The 6,571-nt window shown below is 33.7% G+C and overlaps 1 pseudogene; it reads right to left on the bottom strand.

Moving 5' to 3' along the window:
* Nucleotides 1-5,905: 5,905 nt before the first annotated feature.
* Nucleotides 5,906-6,020, bottom strand: LOC129246614 (U5 spliceosomal RNA; annotated as a pseudogene).
* Between the last annotated feature and the right edge of the window lie 551 nt (nt 6,021-6,571).

Here is a 6,571-nt window from a genome sequence, read left to right as displayed (position 1 = left end):
AAAATGGCGTGCAAGCGCATGAAATGTGAGAGTAGATTCTGCAGTGAATAAATTTTAATGCTCCATACAAAATTTTGCGTAATTATGAAGTTTTCTCTACTGGTCTTAACCGAACAGTTTGTGGTGTTAATGCACGTAATAGAATTTGTTTTTTTTTTTTAAAGATTTGGATTTACATGCATCTGGTACTAAATCTGTACTACAATTAAATGAATTATTTATTGCTTATAAAAGGTCTTTCAAAAGACTCGCATAGATGTTGTTTTAAAATAAAACATGCACAAAATACAGCTCTTAACAATTATATATGTATATTTATGTGAAAAATTGCATAATTTAATTATCCACCATGAGCAGGTCTACAGGTAAAACCCGCTCAACAGTTGATTCATGAATGCCGAATTGTTGAGAAAGTCAAGGTATCTTTGGTGAAGGTTGTTCAGCAACACTTGGCACTACAGCAGCAATATTCTCAACAGAACATCCAGTTTTAGGTCTGCCAGTCCTTTTTCTATGCCCGATAGAAACGGTTTCTTAAAATTTGTTAACAAACCTTTGAATTGTCGGCTCTTTCCGACGATTATCTCCATCAAAAATATCACGAATTTTGCGATATGTTGTTCTTAAAAATCGACCTTTTTCATAATAAGTTTCAATAATTTTAAAGCGTTGTTCTATCGAGTAAAACTACATTACTTGACAAATGCCAGAAATAACACAAAGAAGGCACCTTCTAGGAATCATCCACCATTGTCATCTATAATAATATTTTAAGCCCTTTATAATATTTAAACTTCAAGAGTCTGTTGTATAAATTAGATATAAAAAAATAGATAAATTGGTTGTGAAAAAATGTAGCTTATAAATGTAAGAAAAGAAAAACTGTATCTAATTTAATTAACCCAAACCAACATGGTTTTGTATCTGATCACCCTACAGCTAGTAATTTTCGCCTCAGCATTTTGGAGGGCGTCAATACTTTTTAGTACATCCTAAACCACAAAGTTCTTCAAAAATTAAATTGGATGATTAATTTTGCGCCACCTTGTATTTTTTATAAGACCTCAGCAAAGCAAAAAAAGTGGACTTTAAGAAATTTTTAGCGTTTTATGTTAAAAGAGCTCCAAATCTGTCTACCTAAAAAAATGTAATTAAATTATTTCATTTATTTAATAAAGTTTAATTAAATTATTTTATTTATTTAATAAATTAAAAAAAAAATATTATTTAATTACTAAATTATTATAAATAAAATTTAATAATTAAATCATTGTTTATTAAAATAAAAAATTTATTAAATTATTCAATACAATAAAAAAAAATAATTATTTAATGGAATTTTTATTATTCTGAAAATGGAATATGTGAGCCCTGAGGACTCAGGGTAATAGTTTAAGGAATTTTTCGAATAGGGGGTGCGATTAAAGGTTAACTCAAATTTGCTAAATACTTTACTTCAAGAGTTTAATTGTTCATATTTTTTGAAAAAACCGATACTTTTCTCACAACCAAATTTGTTTTCATTTTCGATTAATGTTGTCGAGCATATGTAAGTGGCCACTTAAGTGCACGAGTCTACAAAAGCAATCACGTCAGTTTGTATGCAGTGTACGAGTGTGTTTCCTTGCACTTCAACTTTAACCAAGAGTAATTTCCACTGATTACCTTTCGCACACTGGCGCTCGATAAGTACGCTGCTCATTTACATCAATATCATACATTTGCATCATCATTATCTTCATTATTGCCAGTGCCTGCGGTTGTACACAACGCTCTCGCTCATTTATTCCTTTCATTTCATTATGTTTCGTTCGGTAATTTAATAAAATTATAATAAATGTTAAAAGCCTTTAATTCCCATTGATAAAATGCGTTTAATGCATGTCATTCCCTTCAAGCCAGCGATGTTGTCTGTAGCGGAAAAAATACAAGAACGTTTTTTTGTTGTTGCTGGACATCTTTGTAGTTTTTGTTGTTAATTTCAGTTGAATACTGCAAATATTCTTAAGTGGTGTTGCATGTCCGTTAAATGGATGCTTTACTATGTACATACATACATATTATACATACATCCGAATTAAATAAAATTAAGCAGCTTTACTGCAAGTAGAGTGAACAAAAATTCGGTACAATTTATTGTAAACTGTGGAAATTTATTTACGTACATATGTATGAACATATGTATGTATATTTTATACTTAAATTTGAGCCGAATTTCTTTGAAAGTTATTTGCAGCATAAATTAAGCAATTAACGGAATGATTTAAATATGTTCAATAATTTTGCTTTAAAATTCAATATAAATGTTCTTTGTACACCATTTGATTACTTTGATGCGGCGTACAGAGCTCGAATCGCAATGCTTGTGAACGGACAACAAAACAATTGTTTTCCCCTTTACACATGAAGTGTGAAAAAAGTGCGTTAAGCACTTCGGTCATTCGGGCGACTTGTTAAAAATTTTTTTTAAACCTGACCCTAACATACATATATACATACATATGTATGCAATGCAAATATTTAATTTTAGTTTTCAACCTTGTCATTCGATTTTGTGAAAGGAAAAACGCAGCCCATTCATTTCCGAAAATAGGAAAATAAAAACTTTTTGTGAATAAAATAAAGTAAAACAAAAATGTCAGGCAAATCGTGTGTCATGTGCAGAATAACTTTGAACAACGAAATCGGGATGTGCGCAGTTCCAAAATGTTCTTTTCAATACAGGACAGAAGCTTGCAAACAAAGCTTCACAAACTCTTCCAAATTTTGTGCGCTTCATTATAAGAACGAAGATTTTATATGTGGAAAACGAAAGTGCATTTCGTCTCTTCTCATAGAGCAGTTCACTTCAGAGGAGAGGTCCCATACGGCGTGAGTGGTTGTTGTTTTGGAACACTTTTTCGGTAGGTTAAAAAAATAAAATTGTGAACCGAAGTGCAGGCTGCAAAAATATTTATTTCGAATCAGACAAAATATAAAATATTGGTTTTTAATTTTAGCAACGGAACTCATCAATACCTCTTCTTTTTTTTTGTTTTGCCCGAACAGACTAGCAAGTACAGCACTTAGACACCATTAAGTACATTGTACTGCGCTCGGGTTCCCTTTTTAAATTTCTTTAAATCTACCCAATCTCCCCAACAAATGAAAACGTTAACGTTAACAAGTGCTGGGCAACTGAACAGTAAAGTCCTCTCTCGACGAACAAAACTAACACTCTACAAGACTCTCATCATGCCCGTTCTAACGTATGGCGCAGAAGCGTGGACTTTGGCAACATCGGGTGAGGCGACGCTTGGAGTGTTTGAGAGAAAGATTCTGCGCCTTCTGGACCTTTGCACGTTGGCAACGGCGAATATCGCAGGTGATGGAATGATGAGCTATATGAGCTTTTCACCGAATGGATACAAACGCTCCGGCTCTGAAAGTATTTGATGCGGTACCAGCTGGTGGTAGCAGAGGAAGAGGAAGGCCTCCTTTGTGTTGGAAAGATCAGGTGGATACGAATTTGGCTTCACTTGGTGTGTCCAACTGGCGCCGGTTAGCACGAGAAAGAAACGACTGGCGCACTTTGTGAAACTCGGCCAAAATAGCGTAAGCGGTTATCGCGCCAATTAAGAAGAAGAAGAATGCAGGATGACAAAATGCAAATATGTTTTTTATGAGCTGTCATCGGAGCACTAAATTATGACCGAGTGCTTACAAATTTATGAAAACATTTGGAAAATAAAAGTTAACACTAGGCCATTTCTGGGAGGCAAGAAATTCCTTTACAGAAATGATTCGGCACATAAAGGCCAACATTTTTCTGATGGCCAAATTTTGTCCAAGGCGTTTTGAGAAATTAGAATCACATTGAGCTAAATAAAAAGCTCGGGCATATGAAAAAGTTTCGAAAGCCATTTTTTCGTAAGACATTTTAAACCATTAATGCCAAATATGATGGGAATTTTTTACCTTTTAATTGAGAAGTATCCGAAATGCCATGTTAAAAAGTTGTTAGAGGGTTAAACGCTTCTAATATATTTCTTCAAAAATTTCACTTTCAGTTTTTCTTGTTTTTAATTTTTTCCTATTTTTGTATATGCACATTCGGGTACCTCCCCAAAAAAAGGTCTAGATGATGACAGATTTCTTGGCATTGATGCAAAATGAAATGAACTATACTGAAAAATATATACTCATATTAGGGCGCATCACTCTTCATATAAAAAAAAAACAAGCAGTACTGTTTTTCCATCGGAATTATAACATTTAATATGTATTAAGTTAAAATATTTTGAAAAAAATATTAAAGTTTACGTGAGCTTTGAATGCACCTCAAAAAGGTGAGTATTTATAAATAAAATTGGTTTTTAAAAATATTTTTTCCAAAAGATTACCCCATATGATAGAACAGTTATTGCTTAAAATATTTGCAAATATACTTATTTTTTTATTTGATTTTTGATTTTTTCCAAGAGAGTGATTAAATTTGTGCCAACTTTCATTATCTAATATAAACGAAAGTTGCCACACATGACTTAATGATTTCATCTGCTTCGCAAATCAGCCGCAATAGACGAAAGTTGTCGGCCCAATTGTCCTCTAAATTAGTTAGTGTCAGTTCGCGCACGGGAAAAACTGTACAGATGCAGCTTCTAAATTGAGTTTGGGATATTTTAGGTGTAAAAAAACTTCTTTCAGCTTTGAGATGCAAAAAACCATTGGAGTTTGTCTATAATACTCATAGAGTTTGAGATTGGGGCTTCTGATTTTCTTCTTCAAAAAATTCAAATGGCAGTTTTGAGGCAGCCAGTTAACTTTACCAAAACTCGACTATTTATATTCTCCTAGGCATGGCGCGTCATCTTGCCGAATCTTTGTGTCAAGTTCTCATCAAGTTTACGTGAAATTATTGTGCCTTTTTGAATTCCTCTATTTAGTTAGATACTCTGCGCTAACACAGGCACCTTCTCAACTGATTTAAAAAAATGTTCAACAATAAAATTCATTTCAATTTCTGCCTGCATGCAAAAATAAGTGTCGAGCATAAAGTTGCGCGTATATAACATTTGCATTTATTGAATAATTATGCACTTTAAAAATCTGGCGCTATTTTGCTGCCGGTTGAGTGAGCATATCACAAACACCTGGCATATCGACATTTGCTTGAAAATTCGAAAATTTACAGCCAGGTATTAATTTCGAAAATGCCTGCAGCGCACAAATGCTCATCTAAATGTATGCCATGAGTGGCGAACGCAACAACTCATTAGAGTGACAAATCACAGTGTTTGTGCTGCATCAAATTCTCGGTGAATTGAAAAGCTCCTGCGGCAGTGGCAGCAATGCGAAATGATGTATGACAATGATAATGGACCGCTAATGCAGCGCCCAGTTTTGCTGTTTTCTAATGCAAACGAATACAAAATAATCAAATGAAATCGATGCTTCAGCAGCTGCATTGACAGACTTTCTGTGTAACAATTAATGGCGTGCATATTTTTGTTGCATTCATTGTTAAGTTTTGCAGCTGTTTCCTTCCCACCAATTGCGATAATTGATGCCACTCAATGGCGCATTGTCGCGTTTTATAATTCGTTAGTATTTTACTCTACTACTTATCACCTTATCACACCGAAATCGGTATTCTTTCACTCGAATGCCCAGCAATGGCATGTTGGCCACATGATCAACCATGGAGGTAATTGCAATAGCACTTTGATGAGCAATCGGATTGAGTGGAATTACTGATTTGACACAAACTAAAAATTTGCCGCAACAATAAGGGCTACCAACAATGAGAAAACATTAGCAATGACTTTCGTTTTACGTTGCAATTAGTAATTGTTGTATTTTGTTAAGTTTTGCATTAAATAATGGGCTGCAGTATTTTCGTATATGCCTAGAAGCTTCTGAGACCTGATTTATCCTTCAATTTGCTTATTTATTGAATAGCCCATTTGAGTGCTCCTCTCCACGGAAATCTTTAGTAAAAGGTGAAAGATTTATTCGATAACTGAAGATAAGCCACAACAAGACGCACGCCCCGGTGGTCTAGAGCTCGAAAATTTAGGGTATTTTCTAGAATTTTTTATACAATAAAAAAATGAAAAAATAAATTTTTTAGGCTTTTTATTTAACTTCTTTTACATACAAAAATGAAATGTTTCCTTTTTAATTTTAATAATTTAAAAAATGGCGCTGAAGTTGACCCTCCCGAAAAATTCGACCTGGACGGTGTTGTCCGTTTTGGCTCTTCTATTTACCTGAAACACAAAAACCAAAAAAATTATTAATCAGTATAACTCTAGCTATGTCCCGCTGCTAGAATAAAAAGGTAGTTTAGTTTACCATTTATCATTAACGTACCGAAAAAGTGTTCCACAACAATAACCCTTCATGCCGCATATGATCTCTCCTGTGTGCGAAGGGATGAGGTGTATTTTCGATTTCCATGTACAAAATCTTCATTATTAATTATTATATTCAGTACACGATATTTTGAAGAGTTTGTGAAGCTTATTTTACAAGCTTCTGTCCATCTCTTTCATTAAAAAAATCACTGGAAACTCCATATATTGCATTG

This window comes from Anastrepha obliqua, chromosome 4 (assembly GCF_027943255.1).
Source record: "Anastrepha obliqua isolate idAnaObli1 chromosome 4, idAnaObli1_1.0, whole genome shotgun sequence".
Lineage (NCBI taxonomy): Eukaryota > Metazoa > Arthropoda > Insecta > Diptera > Tephritidae > Anastrepha > Anastrepha obliqua.
This window is presented reverse-complemented; position numbering and strand designations above follow the sequence as displayed.